This window comes from Aythya ferina (assembly GCF_964211825.1).
Source record: "Aythya ferina genome assembly, chromosome: 9".
In the NCBI taxonomy this organism is placed as follows: domain Eukaryota; kingdom Metazoa; phylum Chordata; class Aves; order Anseriformes; family Anatidae; genus Aythya; species Aythya ferina.
Window position 1 is genome coordinate 1,649,069 of NC_140305.1, and position 22,011 is coordinate 1,671,079.

General features: G+C 45.5%; 2 long non-coding RNA genes across 2 annotated transcripts in view; one reads left to right on the forward strand and one right to left on the reverse strand.

Annotated features, from left to right (window-relative positions):
- The window catches only part of LOC311441530, a 229,641-nt gene that overhangs the window by 105,293 nt on the left and 102,337 nt on the right, over positions 1-22,011 (reverse strand). Inside the window, exons 2-4 of the long non-coding RNA XR_014696018.1 lie at positions 11,700-11,765; positions 11,567-11,613; positions 11,340-11,476 (exon numbers count right to left, since the gene is read on the reverse strand). This is a non-coding gene — a long non-coding RNA (uncharacterized lncRNA). The remainder of the gene's footprint in view (positions 1-11,339; positions 11,477-11,566; positions 11,614-11,699; positions 11,766-22,011) is intronic.
- LOC311441528 overlaps positions 1-22,011 on the forward strand; it is a 206,213-nt gene that overhangs the window by 9,607 nt on the left and 174,595 nt on the right. The window lies entirely within an intron of this gene.

The window sequence follows — 22,011 nt, forward strand, 5'->3', positions numbered from 1 at the left end:
ACTGGAACCCTCACCGCCCTTACAAAAAAAGCCTCAAGCCCTAACATCCAAAAAAACCTCGAAACCCCTACAGACCTAACCCAAACTATTTACCACACTAAACCCCTGAAGACCTATGCCTAAAACCCCCAACCCAAAATCTTAGATGCTCAAAACCCAAACCCAACCCAAAACGTTAGGAATGCTCAAAGCCCTAGCCCAAAAACTTAGGGCGCTCCAAACCCTAACCCCAAAACATTAAGACGCAAAAAACCCTAACCCAAAAACTTAGGGTAATACACCATAAATGTTTGTTCATTGTCTTATCTGTAGCAAATAGCATAGGCTGAGTCGAGGATCTCAGTACAGTAGCATTATTATTCGAGATTACAATGGCGGGTGTCCCACAAGCAGGAGGGTGCCTACTAATTCCATACACAGTTTATACACTTTTTTTTTCTGCCGAGGACCGGGACCCTCCCCTGTTTCCCCTTTAACTGTGCTATTCAAGGTTCATAATCTAGCTGGTGCTTCACAGAAAATACACAGCTGCTGGCCTGTTACAAGTCACATTTCTTTTGAGGTTTTTACTCTTTGAGGTGGTAATGTTTCTTACGCCGTGATTTCAGTAAGAGTGTCTTGCAGGGGGTCGAGGACCTATCACACACCCACAAGTCCTATAGGAATCCCTTCGGTCCTTCACCGGCCAAGTCCCTCGCGGGAGATTGGAACCGCGGTTAGAAGACCTCCACAATCGCTTCGGAACTAAGTTCCATCTCAGTCACACTCTTACACACACAGGCAACCGAACCCCACCCAACCGAACGGTATACGCTTTAAATGCTTACGACTCCGTCATCTTCGTTCGGATCTTCACACACACAATTATGGGCAAAATATAGTGCTGCAGCTGGCAAGGGAGCTGAAAAAAAGAATCAGAAACGTTGCTTACCTTTATTCAGGTTCAAGATGCCATTAGTTCCGACCTGACTCAAACAGCAGCCACCAAATGGTGGGGGTGCCTCTCCTAGATCAAACCAGAAATCAGGAACCAAAGCCCTCCCGGACGAGCGCCCGCTTGTAATAAATGACTGGGTCCCAAATAGGATTGCAATTGAAATTTACAATTTATTAATTGAATAGAGGTAAGCAAGCAGCGCTGGGTGCGCCAGGAGTCTCTGCTCCACCAAGACGCACACAAGTTACATCAGGCGGCTGGTTTTTATGCTGCTAGGCTAATACATATTCATTACTACTTCTACAAAAGGCAGGGTTATTCTAATTAGTTCCCAGAATCCAAACCCTCCCACTGGTGCAGGCGTTATCAGTCTCCGGTGGTCCCTCTGGGGGCCGCTCGTAATGAAGGCTCGTAGTCTTCCTCCCAGGCTTTTCTCTTGTCCATCTCCTTTGTCCATCTTGGCTGGATGGCAGACACTTGCATAGTGTCCCATGCAACAGTTGTAATAGTTAGCAGTTATTCTGAAACCCCTTTGTTCTCTTATCCCCTATGATTCAAAGATCGAAGCCGTAATTCCTTTAAGTGGTATATTCTTTATTGCAGCGCTGGATGCACGGGGGATCTCTCCACCTATCGTGCATACCTAAAGCGGAAAGCAGTCTTGAATTTATACAATCAATCTATCAATATTCTACAAGCACCTATACATATGCATTACCTATCCCCGCCTTCCCTCGCTTCTCATGCTAATTAGCCTTTTGGCTCCTTGCGCCTGCGTAGAGCCTTCCAAGAATTGTGGGCAGGGGTCTTTGGGACGTGGGCAGGGGTCTTTGGGAGGAAGACCCCGAGTCTTCCTCACAGTGTACTTTTCACCTTTGGTCAGGAATCTGCTGAATTGGCAGGTTTCTTAATTGCAAGAGCTGGTTGTTGCTAATTCTTCCGTTTGTTGTATCTTTATAATGAATTCCAATGTCCAGTTTTGAGATTTATAGTCCTTACGTTTGTTTCTCTGTCCGTCTGCCGCTTCCTTATCATGAGTTTCAGTGTCTTGTTTCGAGATATACAGTCCATGTCTGGGGATTGTCCTTGCCTCCCCAGTGCCTCCCCAATACCTCCTTAATCAATCCCCCCTTTTCTTTTCCCATGCAAATTCTTTTGCATCAGATACATTATTTACAGTAACACAACAAAGCAGGCATCTAAACAACATGCACACAAATATTCCTAACACTACTAATGTGATTAGAGCAATGAACACTTGTCTCAACCATTGGAAATTGGGCAACCAGGAGGTTAACTTATTCCATATTTCACTAAAACTCCACGAAAGATCATCTTTACTGATCTCATGTAGGACCCTTGTCTGCTTCCATATTTCTTTCAGGTTGGTAGAGATCCTTCCACTCTGATCTACATACACACAACAACTTGTATTTATTACTGTACAGACTCCCCCTTTTCTGGAAAATCTAGTAAATTCTTTTACTTAATACGGAAATTTTCTTTCCCAATCATTATGATATGTACCCCTCAATACCTTACCATGCACATTTGTCAAGGAGGCTAACATGGACATTCGTTGTAACAATTTCCAATTCCAAACAAGTAATACAAAAGACAATATTAAACTTATACCAACTAATATCAATTGTTCAATTACAAGATGTCTGATTTCCCACATAAGTAGTATCCGTATTTATACAATGCTGTTTTCCCATACCCCTAGGTGGGTTACACCTTTGTACACATACATAGTAAGATTCCAACAGCACAAAGCTACTCACTTCTAGTTCCAAAACTTCTTCATATTTTTGACCCCAAGATGTGTTTTCCCACAAATTAGTCCAAGATAAGTTTGCAGGCAAGGGAATCCCGATTAACGATACACCCTTATTCCCATGCTGTGGCAGATGGGTGCATACCCAACAGTTCGTCTTATTAGTTACTTGAGAAATTGTTTGTATTAAGGTCAGGTGTAAGTTCTCATCCCAAGTTGCCCACCCCGAATCCGAGAACCGCACCCCTGCAATCATTAGGATCTGGAAAACCGTAATTTTGTTGGTCCAATTGGAGTGGTGGTCTATATCCTCGCCGGGACTTTCTTCACCCTTGAATTGTGGATCCAAGCTGCTTGCTTCTTAATCTTAATGGCGGTGTGTGTTGTCAGTAATACTTGGTATGGTCCCATCCACTTTCCTTCCATTTTTCCTGCACGGGTTGTCCTGAAAAAGTCTTTATATATATATAATCCCCGAGCTTAAAGGGGTGGATTGGTTGATCCAACCCTCTAGCCCTGGTCCCTAAAACAAATGTATGTACTTTATTTAATTGTTTCTGAAGTTCAGTTATATAAGCATATAAATATTCTGATCCTAACTGCGTTAGGTCCTCTCCACTAAATAGAAATTGCTATGGCCTTCCATATAAGATTTTGAAGGGACTCAAATTCCCTTTTATTCTTGGTTTAACTCTAATTCCAAGTAATGCTAAAGGGAGGGATTGAGGCCATGACAAATTAGCTTCTTATCCAATTTTAGCTATTTATTGTTTAATTAAATGGTTCATTTTTTCTACCTGTCCACTTGCCTGTGGTCTATAAGGAGTATGCAGTTGCCAATCTATCTTTAGAATCTTACTTATCTGTTCTACCACTTGTGCACAAAGATGTGAAACTCTATCAGAAGACATTGCTACTAGAATCCCAAAGCATGGTATTATTTCATTTAACAAGACTTTAACCACTTCTCTTGCTTTGTTTGTTCGACAGGGAAAGGCTTCAGGCCTTCCTGAAAACGTGTCAGTCAGAACCAGTAATAATGATATCCCCCTTTTCTAGGGAGTTCTGAAAAATCAATTTGCCACTGTTTCCCCGAATAATTTCCTTTCCCGATTATTCCAAATTTTATTCTATCCTTGGTATTGGGGTTATTGTGTAAGCAAATGCTACATTGTTGAGTTACTTGTTTTATCATATCGTCCCACTAATGTTTGACTCAGGCTCTTATGCAGTGTGCCAGCTCCCCAATGCGTTTTATTGTGTTCTGTAAGAACTATGGGCCATGTCAAACTAGAGGGTATTACTATGTGGTTATCTTTTAAATATACTCATCCATCTGGTTTCATTTTACCTTTCAAATCTTCAATTAATTTTAAGTCTTCTTTTGTATAATTTGGATATAGTTTGGATTTTACCGTCTGGTATCAAAGACAATGCCTTCACCTCAGTTATTTCAGCTGCCTGCTTAGCCTCTGCCAATCGATTTCCAATTTCAAAATCGGTGTTCCCCTTTTGGTGTCCCTGACAATGCATGATAGCTACCTTTTCTGGTTGTTTTACAGCCTCTAACAATTTTAAAATTTCTTCAGCATACTTTGTGTTTTCACTGAGCGGTCAGCAATCCATGTTCTTTCCAAATTGCTCCATGAGCACGTACCACGCCGAATGTATATTTAGAATCTGTCCAAATATTTACCCTTTTTCCCGCTGCCAGTTCCAATGCTCTCGTGAGAGCAACTATCTCCGCCTTTTGAGCTGATGTTCCAGGGGGTAAAGGCTTAGACTCGATTACCTGCTGAGTAGTTGTTATAGCATATCCAGCTTTACGTTGTCTTTGCGTAACAAAACTGCTCCCATCCGTGAACCAAGTGTCTTCCGCATCTTCCATGGGCTCCTCCTTAAGGTCTGGTCAGCTGGAATACACAGTCTCTATAGTTTCTAAACAATCGTGAATCACAGGCTGTGCCGGAGCATCACTAAGAAAAGAGGCTAGATTCACAATATTAGTTATCACAATTTCCACGTTGTCCTGTTCTACCAATATTGCTTGATATTTCAAAATCATCAATTCTTGTTTAAGTTGTTTAAAGACTTTTTGTGCTTCTCCAGTCCAGACTAACTTTGACTGGTTAATCTTTATCAATTCACATAGAGGCTTTACCAATAGTCCATAATTATAAATCCAAAGGCGACACCAACCTGTCACTCATAAAAATGTTTGTAGCTCCTTTACCATTTGAGGTTCTGGAGTCTGGCAAATGACTTCCTTATGTTCAGTTCCTAGTTCTCGTTGTCCTTCCGAAATGTCAAATCCCAGATAGGTCACACTTTGTTGAGCCAGCTGGACTTTCTGTCAAGAGACTTGATATCCATTTAAACCCAGAAAATTAAGACGACTTATAGTCCATTGAACACAACTCCCTTTAGTCTTGGTAGCTATTAAGAGATCATGTACATATTGTAACAAAGCACCTTCAGTGTCCGGAGGCATCCATGTTTCGAGTTCCCTTGCTAATTGGTTTCCAAAAATAGTGGGGCTATTCTTGAATCCTTGAGGTAGTAATGTCCACGTAAGCTGCGTCTTTCTGCCTGAATCGGGATTTTCCCATTCAAAGGCGAATAGGTTTTGGCTTTCTGTGGCTAAGCCTAGGCAGAAGAAGGCATCTTTTAAATCCAGTACGGTAAACCAGACTTGACTATTCTTTAATTTAGTCAGCAAAGTATAAGGGTTTGCCACTACTGGATGTATATCCTCAGTGATTTTATTTATGGCCCTCAAATCCTGAACTAGCCTATAGCTTTTTCATCTGCCTTTTTAATTGGCAATATGGGTGCATTGGATTCTGATTCGCATTCAATAATCTATACTGTAAAAATTTATTAATTATCTCTTTAATTCCTTTCCTATCTTCTATCCTCAAAGGATATTACTTAACCTTAATGGGTTTCTCTCCTGGCTTTAATTTAATAATCATTAAGGTCACATTTTTAGCTCTTTCAGGGGTTTCAGTAGCCCAAACTCCTGGACATACTTGATCTGTGATCTCTAAAGGTATTTCACTTTTAGGGTCAGTTTGTATTAGTGCCAAGCTTAACACATTTGTTAGTTGTTCTTCTCCTATACTTAATTCCATTTTCCCTTTTTCAAAGACAATTTCTGCTCCTACTTGCTCTAATAAATCTCTACCTAAGAGTGCCCATGAGGAGCTAGGCATAGATAAAAATCTGTGTATGCCCCATTGTTTCCCTAACTTGTACTTCAAAGGTTCACAAAAATAAGCCTTTTCGGTTACACCTTGTCCTGGTTTCAGTTAGAACAGAGTTAATTTTCTTCCTAGTAGCTGGTAGAATGCTATGTTTTGGCTTAGGATGAGAAGAGTGCTGATAACACCCTGATGTTTTAATTGTTGCAGAGCAGTGCTTATACCAAGCCAAGGACACCTCAGCCTTTTGCTCTGTCCTGCCAACAGGCAGGCTGGGGGTGCAGCAAGAGCTGGGAGGGGACAGACCCAGGACAGGTGACCCGAACTAGCCAAAGGGGTATTCCATACCATCTGATGTCAGGCTAAACAATACATAGGGGTGGCTAGCCAGGGGGAGGGGGCCGGACTGCTCGGGGTTAGGCTGGGCATCGGTCAGCGGGTGGTGAGCAATTGCATTGTGCATCACTTGTTTGTACACATTATTAGTAGTGGTACTATTATCATCATTGTATTATTATTATTATTTTATTTTATTTTGTCTTATTAAACTGTCTTTATCTCAACTAACGGGCTTCAGTTTCCATTTCTCTCCCCCGTCCCAGAGAGGGAGGGGGAGGGTGAGCGAACAGCTGCGTGGTGTTTAGCTGCCGGCCGGGTTAAACCACAACACACCTTTTACCCTAACATAATAATTCTGTGAAGGCATTAATGCTTGATTTAGAACTGAATACGTTGCCCCATATCAATAAGAAATTTCACTTCCATTCCTCCGCTAGCTTCATTATAACCAGTGGAGGATCCGCTAGGGTAGATTCCCCAGGTCCCCGTTATTCCTGTTGAAATCAGGGGTCGATTACTCTAGGAAAAGGCTAGTCAATTTGTCCTCCGAAGCCAGGTCCAAACCGTTTTGTTTTATTTATTTATTTATTTATTTTCATTACATTTCAGAGTTGGTCCAAAAATTCCATAGGGCTTTCTTTTAGACCTTGTTGGAAGCATATTCTCAATTCCCAATTCATCCAGGTTTTAGTATTTACTTAACCGTTCATAGTTTTCAGGATGATTTGGGTCTTAGTGGGGGTCGGTCAGGGGAATGCAATTGTCCGCAGTTCCCTGAGCGGTCCCATCGGCAATCTGAGCTCGCACATGAACTCAGGTTGTTTTAAGAGTTAACTGCTTTTCTGTTTCTGTGACAACTCTCTCAGACCCATTGTGGTCCCTTTGCCCTAAAGGGCTAACACCCGGGATTTTAAGATCTCTGCCTCGGGCAGAGGCAGAACTATTAACATTCCTACATCCTCTTTCCCTGCTCATTCAACTTCAAACACCTTTAACACTTTCAACAACCCTTTTAACACTTCCTTTATCTTTCTCCAGCCTGTACTTCTCTAATGCCATCATCAAAGGCTCAGTCAGGGGCCAACTTAATTCCCTACCTTTTCCCACCAAGATGCTGAAACATCAGTATACAACATTTCATCCTGTTCTGCTTCTCCAAAAACAATACTAACTGTAGCAAAATATTATAGTTTAAAGTTCCATTTAGGGGCCACTTTTCTCCACATTCCAGCTTATAAAGCGGCCACCACTGATTACGATATTTTATCAATGTTTTCCTGTTCACGCTTCAACCGGCAGATCCTCCAATATCCTTCCAGTGACTTAAAACACATCCTAACACACTTTTCTTTAAAATTTCACTGCTTGTTTGCCCCCCCATTTTCCAGTTTACAGTTTCAGAATACACGTTACTTGCAAAAGCGTATCACAAAACGTATCACTCACAAAAATATGGGCACGCATTATCTTTCAGTAGCGATGTCACAAAACTACAATTACCAGCAATATTGCCAAAATCACAGTAACAATAGTCAGAGTCAAATTCCACATGCGATAAGTCAGAAAAACGAACTGTGTAACACTGTAACGATATCTTTCTTATAACAATGCCACGAACCTACTATTACCACCAGGAAAATAGCCAAAATCGCAGTAACAATAACCAGAGTTAAATACCATACTCCATGAGTCAGAAAACCAAAATAGACAACACAATTCCAGATGGACCTTAAAGCGAGCTCTTTCCTTAAGGTCCCCAAATATACTTATGGTGCTTACCACAAAGTATATACCAAACACTGCCTCGCAGAAGATCACCTTCTGACTTACAGACAGTTCCAGATACAGATGGACCCCAAGGTCCCCAGATATACTTGTGGTACTAACCACAAAGTATATACCAAATACTGTCCTGCAGAAGTCACCTTCCGACTTACTGGACAGTCCCAGATGACCGGTCTACCAGAAAACCAAACCAGAATAAAGAATATACTCACTTACAATGATGGGGTCCTTGTCTGCCTCCGCAGTGATCCGATGAGTCGAGGAGTCCCTCCGGGAAATCCCGGGGGTACCCTAGGGAGTCCTGTCCCCAGCGGGTCCTGCGGTCCGGCAGAGAGGTCGTCCCATCTGGGGTGCCAGATTGATTCAAAGATCGAAGCCGTAATTCCTTTAAGTGGTATATTCTTTATTGCAGCGCTGGATGCACGGGGGATCTCTCCACCTATCGTGCATACCTAAAGCGGAAAGCAGTCTTGAATTTATACAATCAATCTATCAATATTCTACAAGCACCTATACATATGCATTACCTATCCCCGCCTTCCCTCGCTTCTCATGCTAATTAGCCTTTTGGCACCTTGCGCCTGCGTAGAGCCTTCCAAGAATTGTGGGCAGGGGTCTTTGGGACGTGGGCAGGGGTCTTTGGGAGGAAGACCCCGAGTCTTCCTCACAGTGTACTTTTCACCTTTGGTCAGGAATCTGCTGAATTGGCAGGTTTCTTAATTGCAAGAGCTGGTTGTTGCTAATTCTTCCGTTTGTTGTATCTTTATAATGAATTCCAATGTCCAGTTTTGAGATTTATAGTCCTTACGTTTGTTTCTCTGTCCGTCTGCTGCTTCCTTATCATGAGTTTCAGTGTCTTGTTTCGAGATATACAGTCCATGTCTGGGGATTGTCCTTGCCTCCCCAGTGCCTCCCCAATACCTCCTTAATCACCTATTGACCCGAATTGCTGGACCATTCCTTTGCAAGATACAAGAACTATATATATTAACCACTCTGGTTTTCTCAGACTTTTCATCATATCATGCGGCCCTAGCATTGTTCCATATTGACACGAATCAGATGAACTCATTTCACATTGTTAAGCTGTCTTATCACTGCAAGCATATCTCAATACCACCTTCCTTCCCTCTACAGGATGTAACTGCGCAAAAACAACATTTTTATTCCCACAACCTTGATCCCCTTACCCTGAAATCCTTATTCCCCTTAAACCTAACAACTCTAACCACAACCCTAACCCTTATTATCAACCCCCTAACGCTAATGACACTGACCTTAATCCAAACCCCAAACTGCCCCTAACCCCAGACAACCAACAACGAAACACACACACACAAAGATGGAAACTACAAAAAAGGCAAAACCCACGATACAGGCCCCAAATCACAAATACGCAACCAAAATGCTACAGAAAAGCCCCAGATGCAGGCCCCAAATGCTACTGCTAGGCCTCAAAAGCTCAAGATGCATCCCAAAGCAAAAATGCAGACCCCAAACGTTACAGAAAAGCCCCCAAACCCAGGCTGCACAAGTCTACAAGCAGGCCCCAAACTGCCAACAGAAGCAGGCACCAACCACACCCAGATGCAGACCCCAACTGCCCACAAGCAGCTCCTACCCCACCACCCCCTCCCAAGAACTGGACTCCACCCAGACACTGGCCCAAGACCCGGACCCGACCCCCGCCAACCCCCCTACCCTCCCCCCGACACAGGTGTACAAGCAGCTCACAACCCGCCCCTTCAGAGACCGGTCCCACTCCCCCCACCCCCCCCAAGACACGGGATGCGGAGGTGTACAACCAACTCCCAACTCCCTCCCCCTCAAAGGGAGGCCCCAAAGACCCCCAAATGGAGGCTCCTAGAGTGAACAAACAGCTCCCAACTTCCCCAGGCACAGGCCCACCCCCCCCCCCAAACACAGGCCACAAAGGTGTATAAACAGCCCAGACCCCCCTCCAAGACCATGGCCCCTATAGTGTACAAGCAGCTCCCAACCACCCACAGATGCAGGCCCCAACCCTTCTCAAAAGGGAGGCACCTAGAATGCATGAGCAACTCCCAACCAGCCTAAACATAGGTCCAAAATTGCACAAGCAGCTCCCAACCCCCCTCAAATACAGACCCCAAACCAGTTCCCAACACCCCTGAGACACAGGCCCCAACCGCCCCCCCAGACACAGCGACCCAAATTCTACAAGCAGCTCCCAACCCCTGCCAGGCAGGCCCCCTACCCTATACAAGCAGCTCCCAACCCTCCCCCCCCCCCCCCCCCGAGGGAGGCCCCCAAGGCCCCCACAAGCACAGGCCCCTACAGTGTACAGGCAGCTCCCAGCCACCCCCAGATGCTGGCCCCAAAGTTGTACAAACAGCTCCCAGCCACCCTGCAGAAACAGATTCCTACATTGTACAAGCAGTTCCCAGCCCGCTAGACACAGGCCCTGACCCCCCACACATGCAGGCCCCAAAGGTGTACAAGCAGCTCCCACCCCTCCCCCAGACGCAGGTCCCAAACCCTCCCCCCCCCCAAACACAGGCCCCTACAACCAGCACCCAACCCCCTACCCCCGATGCCAGGCCCAAAGGTGTAGAAGCAGCTCCAAACCTCCTCCCTCAACCCAGGCTCCAACAGTGTACAAGCACCTCCCAACCAACCCTCCCTTTCCCCCCCCCCCGCCCCCCCCCGCCCCCCGACACAGGCTCCAAAGGAATACAAAGAGCTCCCACCCCTCCCCCAGATGCTGGTCTCAACCCCCCCCCGCCCCCAGAAGCAGGCCCCAAAGGTGTAGAGTCAGCTCCCAACCCCCTCAATGCTGGCCCCAAGGGTCTACAAGCAGCTCCCCCCTTGCCCCCAGATACCGGCCCCCAGACACAGACCCCAAAAGCCTAATCACAGGCCCTGAACTCTAGAGGCAGGCTCCAAAACCCAGGACAAAGCCCCACTGGTTCGAGACAGGGCCCAAATCCCAGACACAGGCCCCAAACGCTAAACATATGCCAAAAAAAGTATTAGTGCTGGTGCCAAATGTTACAGACAGGCCCCAAAGCCCGAGATGCTCAAGGCTGAGACGTAACTTGGCTTTCTGAATTACTGGAAAGCAGCTTTCATTCTCAGATAATTGTGTGCAGGCTAGATAGGATGGGGCTTCAGGCACCTCTTCACCTGAGGAAACACACTGCCATCAGGCACCGCTGTGCCAGACAAGCTTGTTCTGCTAGAACACCCTACTCAGATGCACTGTGGCATTCAAGTGAACTGCTTTCATGCAAATATAACGACTGATGTTACAACCCACCTTGCCTGTGGCACCTGATGAACAGAAGAGTAAGCCACCGCAGCGCTTCAAAACCATCCCTGCACGTGCCGCTCCTTGTCGCTCTCTGGCCTTATCTCATATCCTTATCCACTTCTGTGGAGAGCCTGCCACGGCACCTGCAAAGCAAGACGGACACCTTTCATAGTCACCTTGTGCTACTTGGTCGTTCTGCTCCAACCCAGCTCATGACCAGCCCCTCTTCTTACACAGCTCTTCAGAGTGCAGTTTGCTCCTTTGAGCCTGTGCGAGACACCTGTGAAAGAAAAAGAAACGCATAGGCCGATGCAGCATCCAAAGACACAGCACAACTAGGTAAGTTACTCTCATCTGCTCCCTTACCTCTGCCGCTTACCAGCCCCCGAGGCAGATGCTTCAATCTACCCTCTTCAAACAGCTACAACACCTCTAAAAGACAAAGAGGGGATGCTTAGAGGAACAGTGAGACCTACAACACAACAACTGCTACATCTGTTCCTCACTCACCTTGCCAGAGGCAGCTCTACGTGTGACGTCCCAGGTTGTACACTGCGTTACCTAACCCTTACCGTAACCCTTACCCTAACCCTTCTCACCCTTACCATTACCCAAATCCTTACCTTTACTTTTTCCTTACCCTTACTCTTTCCTTTAACCATAACCTTACCCTTCCCCTATACCTTACTCCAACCCTTCCCCTTACCTTCCCCTTCCCCTTACACTTAACCTAACCCTTACCCTTCTGCTTCCCCTAAAACATATCCTAACACTTTCCCTTACCCTTAAACTTACCCTAACCCTTTCTATTACCCTTACACTTACTCTTGCCCTAATCCTTGCTTGCACCCTTACACTTATCCTAACCCTTACCCTTACCCTTACTCAAACCCTTACTCTAACCCTTACCCTGACCCGTACCCTTAACCTAACCCTAAACCTTAAACCTTACTTTAAAGCTTACCCTTTCTGCTACACTTACCCTTAGCCTAAATCTAAACCTTACACTTAGTCTTAGCATAACCCTCACCCTTACCATTACCCATACCCTTATCCTTACCCTAACCCTTACCTTTACACTTACGGTTACCATTAACCTTACACTTACCCTAACACTTATCCTGAACCTAACCCTTACCCTAAACCTTATGCCAACCCTTACATTAACCCTAACCCTTACCCTAAACATTACACTTACTCTTAACATTAACCTTACCCTTAACCTTTAGCTAATACTTAACCTTACGTTTTTCTCACCCTAACCCTATAATTAACCATAACCATTACGCTAACACTTAACCTTACCCTTAAAATAAGCCATACAACAACACTTAAATGTACACTTACGCTTAAACTTACCCTAACAATTACTCGTACAATTAAAATATTAATTAATTAAATTAAAAAATTTTAATTTAAAATTAATTGAATTAAAAAATTAAAATACTCTTATCCTTATACCTTATCCTTAACCCTCACCCTTATCATTACCAATACTCTTACTCTCACACTTATTCTTATACATACAACTTACCCTTTTCCTAACACTTAACCCTAACCTAACTCTAACCCTAAACCTTACATGAACCCTTTCCAGGACGCTTACATTAACCCTTACCCTTAACCTAAACCTTACACTTGCTCTTAACCTTAACCTAATACTTACCTTTTTGTTTTCCTCACACTAACCCTAAAATTAACCCTAACCATTACCCTAACAGTTACCCCTAACATAACCCTTACTCTAACACTTACAGTGACCCGTACACTTACACATACCCTTACACTTACTCTTACCCTAACCCTTACCCTTACCCTTACCATAACCCCTACTCTAACACATACTTCTACCCGTACCCTTACCCTTACTGTTACCCTAACCCTTACCCTTACCTTACCCTATCCCTATCCCTTACCCTATCCCTTACCCTATCCCTTACCCTTAACCTAACCCTAAACCTTACCCTTATCCTAACACTTACCCTTACCGTAAACCATACCCTTTCTGCTACACTTACCCTTAGCCTTACACTACTTACCCTAAACCTTACACTTACCCTTAGTCTAACCCTCACCCTTACCATTACCCATACCCTTATTCTTACCCTTACCCTAACCCTTACCCTTACACTTACGGTTACCATTAACCTTACCCTTACCCTAACACTTATTCGTAACCTAACCCTTACCCTAAACCTTACCCCAACCCTTACCCTGACCCTTACATTAACCCTAACCCTTAGCCTAAACCTTACCCTTACTCTTAACCTTAACCTTACCCTTAACATTAACCTAATATTTACGCATACGTTTTCCTGACTTTAACCCTAAAACTAACCCTAACCATTACCCTAACACTTAACCTTACCCTAACCCTAACCCTAACCCTTACTCTAACCCTTACCCTGACCTGTACCCTTACACTTACCCTTACCCTTATACTTACCCTAATTCTTACCCATACCATAACCCATAACCTAACACATATTTGTACCCTTAACCTTACCGTTACCCTTAACCTTACCCTTACCCTTACTCTATCCGTTACCCTTACGCTTACCCTTAACATAAACCTTACCCTTGACCTTACCCTTACCATAAGCCATACAACAACACTTACATGTACACTTACGCTTGCACTTACCCTAGCAATTACTCGTACAATTACCCTTAACCTTACTATTAAGCTAACCCTAAACCTTACCCTTATCCTAACACTTACCCTTATCCTAAACCTTACCCTTTCTGCTGCACTTACCGTTTGCCTAATTCTAAACCTTACCCGAACCCTCACCCTTACCTAAATCTAACCATTACCCTAACCTTCACTCTTACCCTTACCATTATACTTACTTTTACCCTTAAACTAAACCTTACCCCAACCCTTACCCTGACCCTTACATTATCCCTAACCCTTACCCTAACCCTAACCCTAACCCTTACTCTAACCCTAACCCTTAACCTAAACCTTACACTTAATCTTAACTTTAACCTTACCCTTAAACTAATACATACCCTTACGTTTCCCTCACCATAACCCTAAAATTAACCGTAACCATTACCCTAACACTTATCCTTACCGAACCCTAACCCTAACCCTTACTCTAACTTTTACCCTGACCCGGACCCTTAGACTTCCCCTTCCCCTTACTCTTCCCCTTACCCTAACCCTTACCCTTACACTTACGGTTACCATTAACCTTACCCTTACCCTAACACTTATTCGTAACCTAACCCTTACCCTAAACCTTACCCCAACCCTTACCCTGACCCTTACATTAACCCTAACCCTTACCCTAAATCTTACACTTACTCTTAACCTTAACCTTACCCTTAACATTCACCTAATACTTACGCATACATTTTCCTGACTTTAACCCTAAAACTAACCCTAACCATTACCCTAACACTTAACCTTACCCTAACCCTAACCCTTACTCTTACCATTACCCTGACCCTTACCCTTACACTTACCCTAATTCTTACCCATACCATAACCCATACCCTAACACATATTTGTACCCTTAACCTTACCGTTACCCTTAACCTTACCCTTACCCTTACTCTATCCCTTACCCTTACGCTTACCCTTAACATAAACCTTACCCTTGACCTTACCCTTACCATAAGCCATACAACAACACTTACATGTACACTTACGCTTACACTTACCCTAGCAATTACTCGTAAAATTACCCTTAACCTTACCCTTACCAAACCATTACTCTTTTTCTTAACCTAACCATAAACATTAAGGATAAGCTAAAGGGTCACCCTTAAGGTTAACGTTATCCTAACTCTTACACTTAAGTGGGTAAGTGGAAGTGTAAGGGTACAGTTCAGGGTAAGCGTTAGAGTAAGGGTAAGTGTTAGGGTAATGGTTAGGCTAATTTTAGGTTTAGGGTGAGGGAAACATAAGGGTAAGTATTAGGTTAAGTTTAAGGATAAGGTTAAGAGTTATGGTAAGGGTTAGGTTTAATGTAAGGGTAAGGGTTTGGGAAACGTTTAGGATAAGGGTAAGAGAAGGGATAATGGTAAGGGTAAGGATGATGTTTAGTGTAAGGGTTAGATTTAGTTAAGGGTAAGGGTTAGTGTAAGTTTAAGAGTAAGGGTAAGTGTAAGGGTATGTGTAAAAGTACGGGTCATTGTAAGGGTTAGAGTAAGGGTTAGGGTAAGGGTAAGAGTAAGGGTATTGGTAATGATAAGGGTGAGGGTTACAGTAAGGGTAAGTGTAAGGTTTAGATTTAGGCTAAGGGGAAGTGTAGCAGAAAGGGTAAGGTTTACTGTAAGGTTTAAGGTTTCGGCTTAGGTTAAGGGTAAGGGTAATTGTACGAGTAATTGCTAGGTGTCGTGGTTTAACCCGACCGGCAGCTAAACACCACGCAGCCGTTCGCTCACCCTCCCCCCTCCCTCTCTGGGACGGGGGAGAGAAATGGAAAGTGAAGCCCGTGAGTTGAGATAAAGACAGTTTAATAAGACAGGAAAAAAAAAAAAAAAAAAAACAAAATAATAATAACAATAATAATAATGATGATACAATGGTGATAATACGAAAGTAATAATAGTATGTACAAACAAGTGATGCACAATGCAATTGCTCACCACCCGCTGACCGATGCCCAGCCTAACCCCGAGCAGTCCGGCCCCCTCCCCCCGGCTAGCCACCCCTATATATTGTTTAGCATGACGTCAGATGGTATGGAATACCCCTTTGGCTAGTTTGGGTCACCTGTCCTGGGTCTGTCCCCTCCCAGCTCTTACTGCACCCCCCAGCCTGCCCGTTGGCAGGACAGAGCAAAGGCTGAGATGTCCTTGGCTTAGTATAAGCACTGCTCTGCAACAATTAAAGCATCGGGGTGTTATCAGCACTCTTCTCATTCTAAGCCAAAACACAGCATTCCACCAGCTACTAGGAAGAAAATTAATTCTGTGCTAACTGAAACCAGGACATCTATCCACCCCTTATTCCATACCATTTATGTCATGCTCAGGTTACACTCTTTTCCATACATTCTAATTAGTCACCTATAGTAATCATGGTAGTGATAACATACAGTATAATATACTATTTAACATGGTGCAATTCAGTTCATGGGCTATTCTCACCCAGTATTAAATCTCCTTGAGGTACACACCGGACCTCTCCGTTCTTTTGCATCACCCACCAAGTATATCCAGGTCCCTGAGCGAAAACAATTCCACGAATAGGTTTGCCTTTTCCTGAGGCAGGAGTAGCCCAGACTGTTTTACCCAGCATATTTTTTACATGCACTACAGGAACTTTATCCCCATCTACAGTACGTAACAGGTTTGATTGGGCAGGTCCAGCTCGGTTGGTAGATCCCCTAGTATTGACTAACCAGGTGGCCTTTGCCAAATGCGTATCCCAGTTTTTGAACGTCCCAGCGCCCATTGCTTTCAAGGTAGTCTTTAACAGGCCATTGTATCGTTCAACTTTCCCGGAGGCTGGTGCATGATAGGGGATGTGATACACCCATTCAATACCATGTTCTTTGGCCCAAGTGTCTATAAGGTTGTTTCGGAAGTGAGTCCCATTGTCTGATTCTATTCTTTCTGGGGTGCCATGTTGCCATAGGACTTGCTTTTCAAGGCCCAGGATGGTGTTCCGGGCGGTAGCATGAGGCACAGGATATGTTTCCAGCCATCCGGTGGTTGCTTCCACCATTGTAAGTACGTGGCGCTTGCCATTGCGAGTTTGAGGGAGTGTGATGTAATCAATCTGCCAGGCCTCTCCATACTTATATTTCAGCCATCGTCCTCCATACCAAAGAGGCTTTGACCGTTTGGCTTGCTTGATTGCAGCACATGTTTCACAGTCATGAATAACCTGTGCTATAGCGTCCATGGTCAAGTCCACCCCTCGATCACGAGCCCATCTGTATGTTGCATCTCTACCTTGATGGCCTGAGGTGTCATGGGCCCATCGGGCTATAAATAATTCACCTTTATGCTGCCAATCCAGGTCCACCTGAGCTACTTCAATCTTAGCAGCCTGATCCACCTGCTGGTTGTTTTGATGTTCTTCAGTAGCCCGATTCTTGGGCACATGAGCATCTACGTGGCGTACTTTCACAGCCAGGTTCTCTACCCGAGCAGCAATATCTTGCCACAATGCAGCAGCCCAGATAGGTTTGCCCCTACGCTGCCAGTTGTTTTGCTTCCATTGCTGTAACCATCCCCACAGGGCATTTGCTACCATCCATGAATCGGTGTAGAGATAGAGAACTGGCCATTTTTCTCGTTCAGCAATGTCTAAAGCCAGCTGAATGGCTTTCACTTCTGCAAACTGACTCGATTCACCTTCTCCCTCAGCAGCTTCTGCAACTCGTCGCGTAGGACTCCATACAGCAGCCTTCCATCTCCGATGCTTCCCCACAATACGACAGGACCCATCAGTGAACAGGGCATATTTCTTTTCATTCTCTGGCAACTGGTTGTACAGTGGGGCTTCTTCAGCACGACCCACCTCCTCCTCTGATGATATCCCAAAGTATTTGCCTTCTGGCCAGTCCATGATCACTTCCAATATTCCTGGGCGACTGGGGTTTCCTATTCGAGCCCGCTGAGTAATCAGTGCAACCCACTTGCTCCATGTAGCATCAGTTGCATGATGCGTAGAGGGGACCCTTCCCTTGAACATCCAGCCTAGTACCGGTAATCGGGGTGCTAGGAGGAGCTGCGCTTCAGTACCAACCACCTCCGAAGCAGATCGAACTCCTTCATATGCTGCCAATATCTCCTTTTCAGATGGAGTATAGCGGGCCTCAGATCCTCTGTATCCCCGACTCCAAAACCCCAGAGGCCGACCTCGAGTTTCCCCAGGTTCTTTCTGCCAGAGGCTCCAGGTGGGGCCGTTCTCCCCGGCTGCAGTGTAGAGCACATTCTTTACATCTGGTCCTGTTCGAACTGGCCCAAGGGCTACTGCATGGACTATTTCCTGCTTGATTTGTTCAAAGGCTTGTCGTTGTTCAGGGCCCCATTCAAACTCATTCTTCTTACGAGTTACTTGGTAGAGTGGGTTTACAATCAGACTGTAATTTGGGATGTGCATTCTCCAAAACCCCACAACACCTAGGAAAGTCTGTGTTTCTTTTTTGTTAGTTGGTGGAGACATAGCTGTTATTTTGTTGATCACATCCATTGGGATTTGACGACGTCCATCTTGCCATTTTATTCCTAAAAACTGGATCTCCCGTGCAGGTCCTTTGACTTTATTTTGTTTTATGGCAAAACCGGCTTTCAGAAGGATTTGGACTATTTTCTTCCCTTTCTCGAAAACTTCCTCTGCTGTGTCACCCCACACAATAATGTCATCGATGTACTGCAGGTGTTCAGGAGCTTCCCCCTGCTCTAGTGCAGACTGGATCAGCCCATGGCAAATGGTAGGGCTGTGTTTCCACCCCTGGGGCAGCCTATTCCAAGTATATTGGACTCCCCTCCAAGTGAAGGCAAATTGTGGCCTGCACTCTGCTGCTAGAGGGATGGAGAAAAATGCATTAGCGATATCAATTGTGGCGTACCACTTGGCTGCCTTCGATTCAAGTTCATACTGAAGTTCCAGCATGTCCGGCACTGCAGCACTCAGTGGTGGCGTGACTTCGTTCAGGCCGCGATAGTCCACTGTTAGTCTCCACTCGCCATTAGACTTTCGCACTGGCCATATGGGACTATTGAAAGGTGAATGAGTCTTGCTGATCACTCCTTGGCTCTCCAATTGACGAATTAGCTTATGGATGGGAATCAGGGAGTCTCGGTTGGTGCGATATTGCCGCCGGTGCACAGTTGTGGTAGCAATTGGCACTTGCTGTTCTTCGACCCTCAGCAACCCCACAACAGAGGGGTCCTCTGAGAGACCAGGCAAGGTAGATAATTGTTTAATGCCCTCTGTCTCTAAGGCAGCAATACCAAAAGCCCACCGGAACCCTTTTGGGTCCTTGCAGTATCCTCTTCTAAGATAGTCTATGCCAAGGATACATGGAGCATCCGGACCAGTCACAATGCGGTGCTTTTCCCACTCATTCCCAGTCAGACTCACTTCAGCCTCCAATACAGTCAACTGCTGAGATCCCCCTGTCACTCCACAAATATAGATGGGCTCTGGTCCTTTATAGCTCGATGGCATTATAGTACATTGTGCACCGGTGTCTACTAAAGCCTTATACTTCTGTGCGCGTGATGTGCCAGGCCATCGAATCCACACAGTCCAATAAACTCAATTGTCCCTTTCCTCCCCCTGGCTGGAGGCAGGGCCCCCCTAATCCTGGTCAGAATCTTCCTCGTTTCTGTGTTTGAAGGACTGTCTGCTGGAAGTTGGAGCAGCAAACTTTTCGGAGAATCCCTTTTTCCTGATTGTTTTCTTTTGCAACTCACGTACCCGTGCCTCTAGGGTCGCGGTAGATTTTCCATCCCACTTTCTCATGTCCTCTCCATGGTCTCGTAAGTAAAACCACAGGGTGGCACGGGGTGAGTACCCACCATATCGTCTTCCTTGAAGGGATACCTTTCCCTCACAGCTGAGAGGAGACGCCTCCAGAGGCTGGTGGGTCGTGCTCCATCTGCAATTGCTTTGTCAATGCCGGCGTCTCGAGCAAGGGATCCCAGCCGCTTGGCTTCCCTGCCGTCTAATTCCACACAATTGGCTCCAGAGTCCCAGCACCGGAGCAGCCAGGTGACAAGCTGCTCACCTATACAGCGACCAAAATCTTTTCGCACATCTCGTAGCTCGCGCTCGTTTAGGCTTCGGGTAGTTACTGTTGCTCTTTCGGCATCCTCATCTTCCTCCTCCTGAATCCTTGACGGCCCAGCGTCGTCATCATCTTCGTCATCTCTATACTTAGTTTTGGCAGAAGCCTTACCTGGATTGGCAGAAGACTCTCTGCGTTCTAAACGACTTGAATTTCTATACCATATTTTCACCTTCTCTACAGGGGCAGCTTGCACTGCTACTGCTCGTTTCTCTGACTTTGTTACAGGGTCTGCCACAGGGGTTGGAATGCCCTCTGCAGGGTCAACTTGCACTGCTACAGCTCGTTTCTCTGACACGGCCACAGGAGCTGGAGCGGCTGCAGGAGCTGGGACTGGAGCGGCTGCAGGAGCTGGGACTGGAGCGGCTGCAGGAGCTGGGACTGGAGCGGCTGCAGGAGCTGGGACTGGAGCGGCTGCAGGAGCTGGGACTGGAGCGGCTGCAGGAGCTGGGACTGGAGCGGCTGCAGGAGCTGGGACTGGAGCGGCTGCAGGAGCTGGGACTGGAGCGGCTGCAGGAGCTGGAGCTGGAGCAGCTTCAGGAGCTGGGACTGGAGCAGTTGCAGGAGCTGGGACTGGAGCGGCTGCAGGAGCTGGGACTGGAGCGGCTGCAGGAGCTGGGACTGGAGCGGCTGCAGGAGCTGGGACTGGAGCGGCTGCAGAATCCACCGTAGGGGTCACAGTGGCCGTTGGATCTGTCACAGGGTTTGGAGTGGCCGCAGGGTCTGTCACTAAGTTGACAGCAGTATCAATGGCAGCTCGATAGGCATGAGCCAGGCCCCAGCACGTTACAATGATTTGTGTTACTTTGGAACTGCCAGAATCATTACACCTTTTTTTCAAGCATTCTGCCAGTTTTTGAGGATTTTGCCATTGTTCAGGGGTGAATTTCCAACACACTGGGGGTGCCAACTGCTCTAGATGCCTGCCCATATCCACCCATACTCCCTGCCACCCACAACTATACTGCCTCCGGGCAGATCTCCGGATGAGCTTCATAAGTAGTTGTTTAACTTTAAGCAGAATCTGAAGTGCATTCATGAGGCAGAACAACAAGACTATGGTATTCTGAGTATTCCAGAAATATTCAATATCTTGGAGAGCTATTGTGACAAGCTCAGGGGATAAGAGGGTGGTGAAGGAGGAAGGCAGAGTGACCCAGGAGGATACAGGGGTGGTGAAGGAGAAAGGGAAAGTAAGCAAGTAAGGAAAAATATCCTCCCCTTTCCCCTCCACAGATTGACTCTCTAATGGAGAAAAACAATAGGTATAATTGCTAATAGTTCCCAAGATGCTGTTTCCAAAGTACAGAGTCCACGATGTTACTGAGTATAAATACCAAGTTAGAGTCATGACCAGATATTTTATCGTCTCATAAGCCATTGCTATAACACTTAGTACCATAATGGTCTGAAACCAGGGCCCGGAGAGGAGAAACAACACTACAGAGAGCAAATACGGAAAATAATGTACTATAATACTCAATTTGGAAAACAGGCGCAGCAGAGTTGTGATTAAAGCAATCAGCATCATGACAAGTGACTATTAAGCAGGTCTAATCCTTACACCAATTTTAGTTTAACACACTCTGATCAGATCTGCCGTTATCTCAACCTTTCGGGCCCCACGTTGGGCGCCAAAAAGACTGTCGTGGTTTAACCCGACCGGCAGCTAAACACCACGCAGCCGTTCGCTCACCCTCCCCCCTCCCTCTCTGGGACGGGGGAGAGAAATGGAAAGTGAAGCCCGTGAGTTGAGATAAAGACAGTTTAATAAGACAGGAAAAAAAAAAAAAAAAAAAAAACAAAATAATAATAACAATAATAATAATGATGATACAATGGTGATAATACGAAAGTAATAATAGTATGTACAAACAAGTGATGCACAATGCAATTGCTCACCACCCGCTGAC